At 45.6% G+C, this 13,243-nt stretch overlaps 1 protein-coding gene across 1 annotated transcript in view; it reads left to right on the top strand.

Moving 5' to 3' along the window:
- Positions 1-9,808: 9,808 nt before the first annotated feature.
- The window catches only part of LOC307084096 (histone deacetylase 7-like), a 48,132-nt gene continuing 44,697 nt past the window's right edge, over positions 9,809-13,243 (top strand). The window contains exon 1 of the mRNA XM_079748260.1: positions 9,809-9,937. The gene's annotated coding sequence lies outside the window, so the exon portion shown is untranslated. The remainder of the gene's footprint in view (positions 9,938-13,243) is intronic.

Genomic DNA, 13,243 nt, shown 5'->3' with positions numbered 1-13,243 from the left:
CATAATGTAACTAGTTTCTGTCATCAATAATGTACTTTTTGTTCGAAGTTCATTGGTTAATTGAATCCAAATCCATCGATATGTGGGAAAAATTCCACTGTGGCATGTTCATAAGTCCATCTGTATTAAGGGGAAATCAAGGACAATAACGCTCAACGCCTATTTTAGTAGAATTGTGTGTTTATATTTTAGATTCTTGATAGAGAAATACTTGAATGGTAGTGAATGGTAGCTTTGAAACAATGTTTTACATATCATTTATTTTTACATCACATCTTAAAATGGAAAATAAATATCGATCAATCGGATTGAATAAATATAAATCATAAAAACCCAGTAATTCAAACTACAACCATCTTTGATTGATGGTTGACTCCTAACTGTGCTGTGGCTGTCTGTAACCTGGGTCGCATCAGGCCATCAGCTTGGCCGCCTGCCACTGGCCAGGCCTGGTCCCTGATGGGCGAGGCCGGGGTGTGAGCGGCCTGCACAGATAAGGCCCTAGAGGGGAATGGGCCCAGGCCACCGGAGGAAAACACGCATGGGCGGCCCTTTTAAAACAGCATTAGTATGATCTGCCTGAAGGTATTTATATCACATGTGGGTGGTGGTGGTATCTCGCCATCGGACCTGCAGGGTGCGGATACAACTCATGGTGGGGCTGATAGAGTGAGGAGACGAGGACACGCTCTCTCTTTTGACCGCCAAGTGGACTAACCCTGTTTCACCGAGAATGGTACGCACTCGCTGGTCGGGAAAAAAAGGAAAAAGCAGCCGTTATTTATAGGGTATATAAGAGAGGGGTATGACTGCTCTGCTGCCCTGTGGCAGAGAGGGGTACGACTGTTGGCTCGTGGCAGAGAGGGGGATGACTGTTGGCTCGTGGCAGAGAGGGGTATGACTGCTCTGCTGCCCCGTGGCAGAGAGGGGTATGACTGCTGTGTTGGCCCGTGGCAGAGAGGGGTATGACTGCTGTGTTGGCCCGTGGCAGAGAGGGGTATGACTGCTGTGTTTGGCTCGTGGCAGAGAGGGGTATGACTGCTCTGTTGTCCCTTGGCAGAGAGGGGTATGACTGCTCTGTTGGCCCGTCGCAGAGAGGAGTATGACTGCTGTGTTGGCCCGCGGCAGAGAGGGGTATGACTGCTCTGTTGGCCCGTGGCAGAGAGGGGGATGACTGCTCTGTTGGCCCGTGGCAGAGAGGGGTATGACCGCTCAGTTGGCCCGTGGCAGAGAGGGGTATGACCGCTCTGTTGGCCCGTGGCAGAGAGGGGTATGACTGCTCTGTTGGCCCGTGGCAGAGAGGGGTATGACTGCTCTGTTGGCCTGTGGCAGAGAGGGGGATGACTGTTGGCTCGTGGCAGAGAGGGGTATGACTGCTGTGTTGGCCCGTGGCAGAGAGGGGTATGACTGCTCTGCTGCCCCGTGGCAGAGAGGGGTATGACTGCTGTGTTTGGCTCGTGGCAGAGAGGGGTATGACTGCTCTGCTGCCCCGTGGCAGAGAGGGGTATGACTGCTGTGTTGGCCTGTGGCAGAAAGGGGTATGACTGCTGTGTTGGCCCGCGGCCGCCTGAACGGCTGCTGCGCCTGTGACTTTCCAGTAATAACAAGGGCGTGTTGTTTTCTGTGTCTGTGAAAGAGACATTGAGTGTGTATCGTGTGTAGAAATAGAGAAAGAGAGAGGGAGAGAGAGAGAGAGAGAGAGAGAGAGAGAAAAATCATGATGGGAGAGAGTGTGTGTGTGTGGGGGAGAGCGTGAGAGACAGTGTGTGTGTGTGTGTGTGTGTGTGTGTGTTTGACTGGGGGGGAAAGTGTGTGTGTGTGTGGGGGGGGGGGATTGTGTGTGTGTGTTTTTGTTTAAACTAAATCTCTTCTAATTATTCACAACCAAAAAGCTTGCTAATGTGAAGCTCATGCTTTGCGTTATGTACATGCATGTGTGTACGTGCGTCCATACACATGTGTGCATTTGTGTTTGTGTGTGTGTGTCAGAGTCTGTTGGTTTGTAAAAACAAAGAGAGCATCCATTTTCCCCCTTAAGTTTCTATTGATTCGCTGTCCACTTACCCAGATTGGATGTTGGATGCCCTTTATGCGAGTCATCCAAATATCATTAAGCCTAAACCCACCATGTGGTTTTGGTTCAGTTTCCGCAGAAGGCATGCGTTGCCCCCGGATATTTCTCTCTCCTCCTCTTCTCCCCTGCCCTCCATGGGGCATGAATACATTCTGGGGAAGGAGGGAAGGAGGACGAAAATAAGTGCAGGAGGAATGCACCGAACCCATATTAAACAGCAGTTATGTGTAGTTGTCTGCTGCTGCGTGACTCCCATGTTTACTGTGAACCACAGCTCAGCATTGTGCCAACACCGCCTGTCTGAACTACGAGGGCAACCAAGGGTCATTAGTATTGGAAAGACTGTTACCAGTGGTTTGGGAAAGGCCTTTGGCCCTGTGAATAATTACAAACATCGACGTTGATAAATCACTTTAGACTGTTTGCACACAATGGCGAGTGTGAGTCGCTTTGGATAAAAGCGTCTGCTAAAGGCCCTAAATGTAAATGGTAAGAACATGGTTCTAAGAATAATTCCGGAATGACATAGATTCCTCCATATTCCAACTGAGCTCGACATAAAAGAATGCAGAAGAGTATTTGTCATCTTCATTGTCATTGTTTTTTTGGTTGCCATGTTCACTTTCAAGTCAAAAGTGTGTGTAGGTGTGCATGTGTTCGTTTGAATGCATGCAGGGAGTGTTTTATACGGGAGGGAGCGGTCTCCCTAGGAAAATAATAGCAGCAAACTAATATTAAGAGCCAAACATTAAATCATTCAAATATTTCCTCATATTTTCCTGTTGTGATCCAATGTTTCTATTCCCAGGGACACAGTGTGTCACTGTGTTTCTTCACGTCCAAACTTGAGTCACAGGGTTTCTGAGATTCTATTAGCCATGGGGTTTATGTGGAAACCTGGAGGTGGATGAAGTGTTAATCAATTTCGAAGGTTGCACGGAAAGTTTCTCACAAACACATTTTTGACGGTAAGTAATGTGATATAAATAATATTGACTTTGTGTAAACAGAAGAATCTCCCCAGCTGAGGCTCTGATCCTTTTTTGCTGTGTGTTACCTCAGTTGTTTTTTTGTATTTCCTGTATTCTCTTACAGTCAATCAAATGCAGCTAAGAAGGATTGGAAGCTCATAGCATTAATGTGATATAATAAGCTGTTAAAAGTAATGGAATAATATAACTGGTAATGTTCAAGTATTACTTTTAGGGTTAAAGAGGGTCCGGCAATGGTAAAAATTGTATATGGTACCAGACAATTGTAACCGTTTTTTTCCGGTAATTATTGTTGGCTGGTTGTACACTGTGTCAAATAATTACAAACACACATATATATATATATATATAATTTTTATTTTAATGGTCACTCTTTAAGGTATTGAAAAGTGTTATAATGTTTAGAGTTAAAGTGTTAAGGTATGATGGTAATTTTTAAATGTCAGAAGCTGGGGTTGTGGTTTCCTGAACGTACTACTTAAGTACAGCACACACACACTCATGCATGCGCTCAAACATACACACACACACACACACCAGCAAAAACCCTCATCCACACACAGCAGCCTAGACACATGCACACCAGCATACACACAAACACACACATACTCATGTACACACACACACACAGACAGTGAGTCTGGCAAGTTCATTTTCATACCACAGAAGTTTGTGTGTGTCTCCTACATAAATGCGGTTTACTTTATAGTTCTGCGTATTTGTGTGTGTGGGGAGGGTCTCTTGCAGGTTGACATTTTGCAAAGCTTCTGTATTATAAAAGAAATCTAGGGCAACCTTTACACTCTTCAAAAAGAATGGTGTGATAATGTGGTGTGTGTTTGTCGTTTCTGTATGTTGGTTTTGTACCTGAAGGTATGGACAGCTGCAGAGAAGATCCCTGGCCACCTCTGTGGTTTTACTGAGAAGCCGTGTGGAAGATTAATTTGCAACTATGAAGAACCATAAACAGAGATACATTTACTTATGTATTATATAACTTATTTATTTATGTAATATGTAACTTACGTTATGTTCAGTGTTTACCTAGACTCTGAATAGCCATCCGTCCCATCCTTCCTACTTATTGCATGTCGTACTTCGTTATAGTTCTTAGTTGTGTAGCATCTTATCCTAGCTATCTTTGTTGTATACAGGGAATGGGTTAACCTAGCGATTGTTTGTGCCTTGAACTTGGTTCTATGAACTCCTTACTGTACCGACAGTATATTGTTTCACCTTCTTCTGACAAATGTACTTATTGTAAGTCGCTTTGGATAGAAGCGTCTCCTAATGCCCTAAATTTAAATTGAAATTGAAATGTAGCAATTATCTGCGACAGACTTACATTCACTCCACTTGCGTGTTCCTGCACAGTAGTGCTCTGTTGGGGTCCTACACACATAACATTTTGAGAAATTTATGAATGAAACCCGACACGAACAGCGGGAAAAGAACGTCCACATGAACATGCACACGGACAGCACACTGCGCCAGCTAGGAATCAGCTTGGGTCTCAACTGCACATAGGCTCTGCCACTGTCGCTTTGGTCACACATCCAGGGTCAACATTACATGGGACAACATAGTGTCCCCACAATGCTGTGTCAAAATCAGCAAACGTCCCCACTAATAGTCACAGCATAATGTGTGTTTGTGTTTGTAATTTTTCCCTACCCTTACCATAAACACATGACCTATGCCGTGATCAGACCACACAACATTTTGCTCTTTCCCGATGGTCCGCCTTTCTAATTTGGCAATTATTGCATCATAAAATCTTTCCGTGATTTGGTCTGGAGAAAGGGCCCACTTCACAATTGACCTCAATATTTACTGAATCACCGCCTCAATGAAATGCCAACGCATTGTAGCGCAACCCCTGACGCCGCACAGCAAGTTGTTGCCCGTGACGACACTGAAGGCCGCCGCCCCCTAGGCGTCTTTGATGTCCCGGCTTGATCTGGCAGTTGGCTTGCACCCTGCAAAAGAGGTCATGGGGATCAGTCCTGCCTTGGGTCGGGTCAGTGGCCCACACAAGGTGACTGGGAGCATGAACACGCATGGGGGTAGCACACGTGAAGACTCTACAGTCTGATGGTCCTAGCCTGGAGACCATCCATGATCACGGGACCCTCACCTTCTCTTGCTCGAGACAGATCAGTCTGCTCCAGCCGCCCACATCGATTTCCTGTAATTGCAATGTGATCGTAGTTAGTGATGTAAAGTACAAGCCGCTGGCAAAATAGTAATGGGGTCTCCCGAAGCAACGAGCGGTAGGGTTAACATTAGGAGTACAGACACAGTCTTAAATGCAGCAACATTTATTATTAATTCCTTTGCACAACACAGAAATGTAAGGGACTTTTGGCCCTTACACTTTGTCTGCTGTCTGTATATATGCAGTGTGTGTGTGCGTGTGTGTGTGTGTGTGTGCACGTGTGGGTTTTTTATATTTTACGCATCCATATTGTATGTGGTGTGTGTGTGTATGCATGCACGTGTGGGGTTCTCTGTATCAGTGTTGTATGTGGTGTGTGTGTGTGTGTGTGTGTATACATGTAGGTTTTGTGTATATTGTGTAATTGCGCGTTATGGTGCATTTCCGCTGCCGATCAACAGGTGTTCAGCGCTGTGTCACATTCCACCTCAGTTTCACACACACACACACACACACACACACACACACACACACACACACACACACACACACACACACACAAGCTCACACTCACACTCACACTCACACACACACACACACACACACACACACACACAAACATACATGCACACACACACACACCCACACACACACACAAGAGTGCAGGAACTGGCTGCTGCGCTGCCGCATCACATTGAAACAGGTGACGTTATCTCTGATATGTCGGGCGGTTTTTACACAGATGTAGTGGTTATAAAGTCTAACAATATCAATACTATATATATATATATAAATGTAAATACAATTTAAACCAGTATGCTCTGTTACTACTACTACTTATGCCTATTGTTTGTCAATGCGTTTGTGTGTTTGTGTGTTTGCATGTATAATAGTGGATGTGTATAGCAGAAAGCCAAATGTCAAAATGCACGTTGGTTAAAAAAAGTGAATCGGTTCTGCAACAGCTGAACAAAACATCTGCTCGCCTTTCTGGTTTTTCGAAAAATAAAGGTCCGACATGAACAATACCCGTTGATATCTTCTTTAAAAACTCCCTCTAACGAGGAATGTTCGGCGAACTCCCTAAATCACTTATTATAAGTCATTAAGCCCTCTCTCCGCGTCATTTTAACACGCAATGTATTTTTCTCTGAACCTTCTTTGAATCAGTTTATAGGTCTCCTCCCCACCATCTCTCTCTCTCTCTCTCTCTCTCTCTCTCTCTCTCTCTCTCTCTCTCTCTCTCTCTCTCTCTCTCTCTCTCTCTCTCTCTCTCTATACAGCTGTTCCCTTGCTTCATGTTCCACATTCTTTCATTCTTCAGGCCACTTTCCTGCTGTGCGTGCGTTCGTGCATGCATGTGTGCGTGTGTGTGTGTAAGTGTGTGTGCATGTAACAATTTGAGAAGACTTAAAACCTAAAAAACAATCCACAGCTGCATGGGAAAACACACACACACACACACACACACACACACACACACACACACACATCACAGTGTCCCCCCAGCTGTTTGTCTTTGGCCGATTACTACGGCCATTTACTCCTCCTGTACCCCTCTTCCACACCCCCAGTTCCATAAGCACCGTCCAGCTATTTATAACTCCAGGGAAGATAGAGAGGGAGAGAGAGAGAGGGCAGCAAAAATGGGGTTTGAAACGGACAGGGAGACTGGCCCTATGAGGGCAATCAACACAAACACATGGTGGCTTCTCCTCTCCCCCGCCGTCCCTTCCCTCCTCTCCCTCCCGCCTTCTTCTTCCTCCATCCTTTCCTTCCCTCCTCTACCCCCTCCCTCCCTCCCTTCTCTGTTCCTCTCCTTCCTCTCCCTCCCTGCCTATTCTCTCTCCCTCCTTGCTCACCCTCCCTCACTTCGTTCCTACCACTTGCCCTCCCTCCCTTCCCTCCTTCCCCTCTCCCTCCTCTTGCTTGCTCCCTCCCTCCCTTCCGTCCTTCCCTCCCTCCTTTCCTCCTCTCGCTCCCTTCCTCCCTCTCTTCCCCCCCTCCTCTTGCTCCCTCCCTCCCTTACTCCTCCCCCCCTCTCTCCTCTTGCTTTCTTCCTCCCTCCCTTCCTCCCTCCCTCCTCTCACTCCCCTTCCCTCCTTTATGCGCAAGCTCAGGTAATATACTTGGGAATGCTAAACAAAGGCAAAGCACAACATAGGACGAAAAAACAAACAAAAAAAGAAAAGCGGAAAAGCAGCTTGACAAACAAAAGGGCAATTAGCCTGTGTTTGGTCTGGCCGGGGAGACCATGACCTCTCAGGAAACTCCCACTTCCCCCCTGCGCCATCGTGGAGTCGCCGCCGTCGCCAGAGGGGATTGAAGGTCGAACAAGATGGAAGCAAAAGGAGTCTTGGAATGGAGTGTACCGAACTGTTTTTGCATCTCGTGTCTGTTTAGAGTTCACATAAAACATGCTGACCCCACTGGGAGCTACGGAGATGCTTTTAGTGTTTCGGGGATAAAGCCAAAGGAAATCTACCAAAGTATCATTGTGATGATCTGAGCTATAGGTCAGAGGCCTCGTATAAAACAATGTATCACAGAGGGCCTAGTAATGAATGGCCACTGTGCTGGGATCCTTCCGTTCGTACTGGTCCACTTATCTTCAAGGTTTTAACAAGCTGTGTGTGTTTTCAGACGCAGGGCTCGTGTTCCTCAAGGGCTGCCAGACTTCCCATTGGCTTGGATCTGGTTTCCTGGTTTGCCTTGTGAGGAGCTGCGAGCAACAAGTTTATGTCCGTAACAACTCAACTCAACACTCTCTCCCAGGAGTTGCGATAGTCGTACTAGTGTACAATAAGTGTTATAATTGTCCACTTCAGACTGGTTACTTTGTTGTTGTTTGCTTGTGCTGCCCTCAGTTGAAAACCAAACACGATAAAACCAGCCCTTGCGTCGTGGGATCCCCTTTCATAAAATTGTAAATGGAAGTCTTTTGTATGTATTTTGGCAGGTACTTTTTTGGTATCTATTTTGGTTTTAGGAGTACTTGAAAAATACCATGACCGATAATCAGTCTCATGGTCCCAGGAGTCTGCATTAGTGATCTGACATGGACCCATGCCCCTGTGTGTTTCAGGTCTGTCAACACATTGTCTTCTGGAGATCCTAGAGACAAACGTAGTGCTATAACTATCTGTATGTGGCCCTCGCAGTAGATAAACGCTAGATATTGCAGCATCCTTGCAGCCAAATAAAACCGAACCCAAGGCCCAACATTACAGAACCTCACAAGTGATTCCTACGTCACTCCCAGCAGGTTTCAGAACTTACAGTAGACTGTCTGTTCCATCCTCAGGCACAAAAACCTTTATACCTCCCTCACCCTCACCACCACCACCACCACCACCTCCACCAACACCTCCACCACCTCCTCCTCCACCTCCAACCCTCCTCCCGGGGTCCAAACATCCTGGCATCCCTTTCCACCCCCGTTGTTAATTTCAATCAGTCTGAAATCTAATAACCTGGGTGAAATACATAGCCTTGTGCGAGTAATCACAGTGAATGCTCTGTTTGTGTGTGTTTTCCCGTGTCACCGCCGGGCCCAGGGGTCACAGAGCTCAGATAGGTTGAGCTGCAGCGTACCATCGCTCTTTGGAGCCTTCTGAAAAGACCTCACAACTGTAGCAATGCAACACCGTCTGCCCGAACCTGTATTACACAATAGGATAAATATTTTTTAACATATTTTCATTAATTTTATGTGAAAGGAATACCCTAAAGGGGCTTTCGAAGAACTTGTAAAACATTTTGAGACGCAATGCGTTACACGAGGGGATCCCACATTTCAGTTTCACAGCATAACAAACAACGGACTTAGAAATTTGTCAAAAACTTGGCATAGGAAATACTGTTGTCGTCAAATATTTGAGGAAAACATTTTTGCTAGGCCTTTCATCGCTTGCAAAGTCAAATATAAACCAGTGTTGTTTTGGTAAGGGGTACTGTGTGTGTATCCCAATGCAACGTTTCCTGCTATTGTCTGTCACTCTCTCTCCCACTCTTTCTTCCACTCTCTCTCTCTCTCTCTCTGCCTCTCTCTCTGTCTCTCTCTTCTAGGATACACACACACACCCTCCTACCTCTCTCTCTTTCTCTCTCTCTCTCTCTCTCCCCCTCTGTGTTTCCTTTCCTCTCTCCCCTTCGCTTAGCGGAACAGGGGTGGTGGTGGTGTGTGTGTGTGGGGGGGGGGGGGGGGGCATCAACACTGTCAAAGAAAACGTTTCAGGGTTCTGATGAAGTGGAGCAACTGCGTCTTCTGAACGCAGAAGATGAGCCACGGAGAGAAAGAGAGCGAACGCAGAGAGGCGGAAGACAGGAAGGGGTGAAGAGAGACAGAGGTTGGTTCACAGAGGGGAGAGAGAGAGAGAGAGAGCAAGAGAGAGAAAGAGAGCGAGAGAGAGAGAGCGAGAGAGAGAGTGGGAGAGTAAATCATGAGAAGTTAGAGGCGGGCTTCTCGGCTGAGCAGTTGTGTCTGTGTCTGTCACTATCAGCCAACGCTCTGCTGCAGCCCTGCTGTCTCTACACACAGCTGTCTGTCTTTTGTCCAGCCTCCTGCATTGCACCTCCTCTACCACCTCTTCCACCTCATCCACCTCCACCTCCTCCACCTCCTCCACCACCACCAACACAGCTCTGTTTCCCCATCTGAGCGATCAGGGATTACCAAGGGAGACTCACATTGGAAGTCCACACCCAAAACCGGTAAGGGCTTGATGTTGCTTCCACTTTGGATACTAATGTGTTTATCTTGCACTAAAATTAACTTCATATTCTCGGCGAATGAACGTCTTGTAGAATGATTCTACCTTTTTTAACTTTTGTAGGAGATGGATCGTTTTTGGGAAACTTTAGTTGACAATGGGTTGTTAAATTAGTGGTGGTTCTGTTGGGGGTCCAGCGTTGCGCAACAATGTTTTGTTCTTGGTGGACTCTGGTAGTCCATGGGTCGGTCCTGTTTCCACCAGAGAAGTTACTCCGGTTGGCATGGCATCTGGATTTCCCCTTGGTTTTTGATCTACTTGATTTGCCTTCTGAGTAGAAGTATGTCTCAATCATGCACACATGGACATACCATGCAAAGAAAAGTATGTAAGTACTTGCACATTTTTTTTGTTTTTGCATGTTATATTTTGTTTGGCATGTGCCGCCATTTTTGCGGTGTTGGGAGAAAAAGTTTGAGAAAAATCTGAAACAGACGTGGTTGACGCAGGTCCATCGGAGCAAAGCATCGAAGCTCTGGCACGTAAAGAACAAGGAGACACAGACCAATTAGGTTCTCATGACAACCTATGGGAGACAGAGAGAGAGAGAGAGAGAGAGAGAGAGAGAGAGAGAGAGAGAGAGAGAGAGAGAGAGAGAGAGAGAGAGAGAGAGACACACACAGACACAGAGAGACAGAGACAGAGAGGGAGAAAGAGACAGAGAGACAGAGACAGAGATAGAGGGAGAGAGAGAGACAGAAAGGGAGAGCGACAGAGAGCGATATATAAATATATATCTCTATATAAACATAGAGACAGAGAAAGAGAAGGAGAACCAAGATCAATGGATAGAGAGTGTCAGGAGAACACAAGAGATAATCTCATTATCTGATAAGAAAGAAAGATTGAGGGGGAGAGAGAGAAAGTAGATACACATCCTGTTTAACTTTTATTCATTTACTCTTAACATATTATTTTATTACGTTAGAGTAAATGTAGGCTTGATTCCACATGCCAATAAAGCACATTGAATCAGAACTGAATTGAATTGGCTGAGAAATAGATAGAGACGGGACAAGTGTGAGTTGGGGGCGGGGTCTGTAGTGCTGGCGCTCGGTGGACATTGAGGTTATGGTGGCAGATGGGGGTTTCCTCATAGTTTGATATGTTCCCCTAGAGGCTGTCGAGTGAAGCAGAGAGGACGATTGTTTGAGCCGCTGTCACAGCATGGGCTATGTCTTCAAATACCGCAGCCCAAAGAAATACATGGTCCATGCTTTAAGGGGGAAAAAAGACAACTTGCGTTGACGTTCGCTCCATTTGTTTTACATATTTGCATGTCACGGTAAACATTCTCTTCCATGGCTCCCACACAGTGTGTGTGTCACTGACTATATTCATCACAATCACCGAAATACAAATGACCCTGAATATCCTTAAACAATCACACACACACACACACACACACACACACACACACACACACACACACACACACACACACACTCACACACACACACACACACACACACACACACACACACACACACGCACACACACAACAAAGCACTTTCTTTGAATCCATAACCTATTTCCAAGTATAAGTGTACAGTGAGTGTAAAGAGGATTGACACCAACTCACTCTCTGCCTATTCTACTGTCCCAAAATACTACCCTTTCCCCCCGGCTGTTCTGTTTTAAGCGCCCTTTTTGCGCGTGGTTTTCTCCAACTGTAATCACACTGATATGTTTACGTTAGGGTGAGGGTCAAGGGCTGGGGTGGAGGAGTATGAGTAGGGGTATGACCGCGCGGCGCAACGGTCTCAAGGGAAAGAGTTGGTCCTCTGTCGTTGTTATCTCTATGTGACCCCCGGAGGAACGAGCGCATTGCAGTTCAGCAGGGAAACATCAGCGTTTGGTTGTCTTCAGGATATAATAACGAAGAACAGCTGATCAACCAATTCGGGCATGCCGTTCCAAACATATTTATATTATTTTATATTCCCTATAAGGATGTGGATTTATTGAGGGTAAAAACACTGATCATAGTTGAATAGTCATCATTGGTTACACATTGAATTTATTCTTTTCATTATTTGATTTAATCATCTTTTGACACACCAAAATTAGATCTGTTTCAGTGGTCAAAGTAATTCAATGACTCCAACAGACTTGACCGTCTGTACTCTTGGTCAGAAATAGCCCAAACCCTTTGGCTGTTTAGTTTGCAAAGGTCAACGGTCAAGAGGTCAAGGGGTCAGCTGGAAGTGACTCAAGAGAGATCCTCCCTCTCTCTCTCTCTCTCTCTCTCTCTCTGTCTCTCTGTCTCTCTGTCTCTCTCTCTCTATCTCTCTCTCGCCGTCTCTTTCTCTCTGTCTCTCTCTTTCTTTCTCTTATAGTGGGCTAATCTATCTCTGTGAAGTAAGTCACGTACTGGACGTCTAAATCAAGCACTGTGGCCGGTGACTGAAGCCTCGAGGGCTCGTTCCTCAGTTCTCTGGGGCCAGTAAATATCCAGAGAACCTGGGGAGCTGACACAGGGGGAAACATGAACGCGTGTTGGTGTATTCTGAATGAGCATAGCGGATGGGGCTGGGGAGCTCCAGCTCCAGCTCACCTGTCCATCATAGCCTTACTAGGCTATGATGGACAGTGTTTTTTTCTTTGTTGACTCCTAAATTGTGAAGTTTTATCGTGACAGTTGCTTAATAATTTTATCACATTTGATTGATACAAAGGGGAAATCGCTTATTTGTACATGTTTTTTTTAAAGCTGTTTCATCTGGCCGATACCCTCTGGTGGAGAGCCACAGTCATTGCATGGATATATTTGACCTGGAACAGTCTGTAGTAGTAGCACAGATTTGTAAGAAAAGGCTACAGTTTAACTAAATATAAAGAAAAGGTTATAGTAAAATGCCGGTAATATATCGAATTTTGCACTTTCATTATTTGCTGTTAAAGATTACGATACTATGATATGAAATATCTTCAAGTGATTGAAAATGTCCAACTTGTGTGTGAGATTTAAAAGCTCATTGAGGCAGTGAACAGGTGAAATGATGAATTGCTAACAGGGAAAGTTAGGGTTAGGCTAATACACCTACTTGAAACGATTTTATTCCTGTTAAAATCTCTTTGTTCTAATACGTTATTCACTTCAACACAAACGGTTGACAAAACACAAGTGTTTGTCATCAGAGTAAAAAAAAACGTCAGTGACCTTTCTCCAGGCGTCTAGTGGCAGCAGCAGCAGCACAGGCGTCCGCACATCTCTGCTTCACTTCCAGAGAAACCAGTGTAGTAC

Source organism: Pollachius pollachius, assembly GCF_949987615.1.
Source record: "Pollachius pollachius genome assembly, chromosome: 12".
NCBI classification, from domain to species: Eukaryota; Metazoa; Chordata; class Actinopteri; order Gadiformes; family Gadidae; genus Pollachius; species Pollachius pollachius.
The sequence above is the reverse complement of the archived record's forward strand: the minus strand, read 5'-3'. Positions and strand labels throughout refer to the sequence as shown.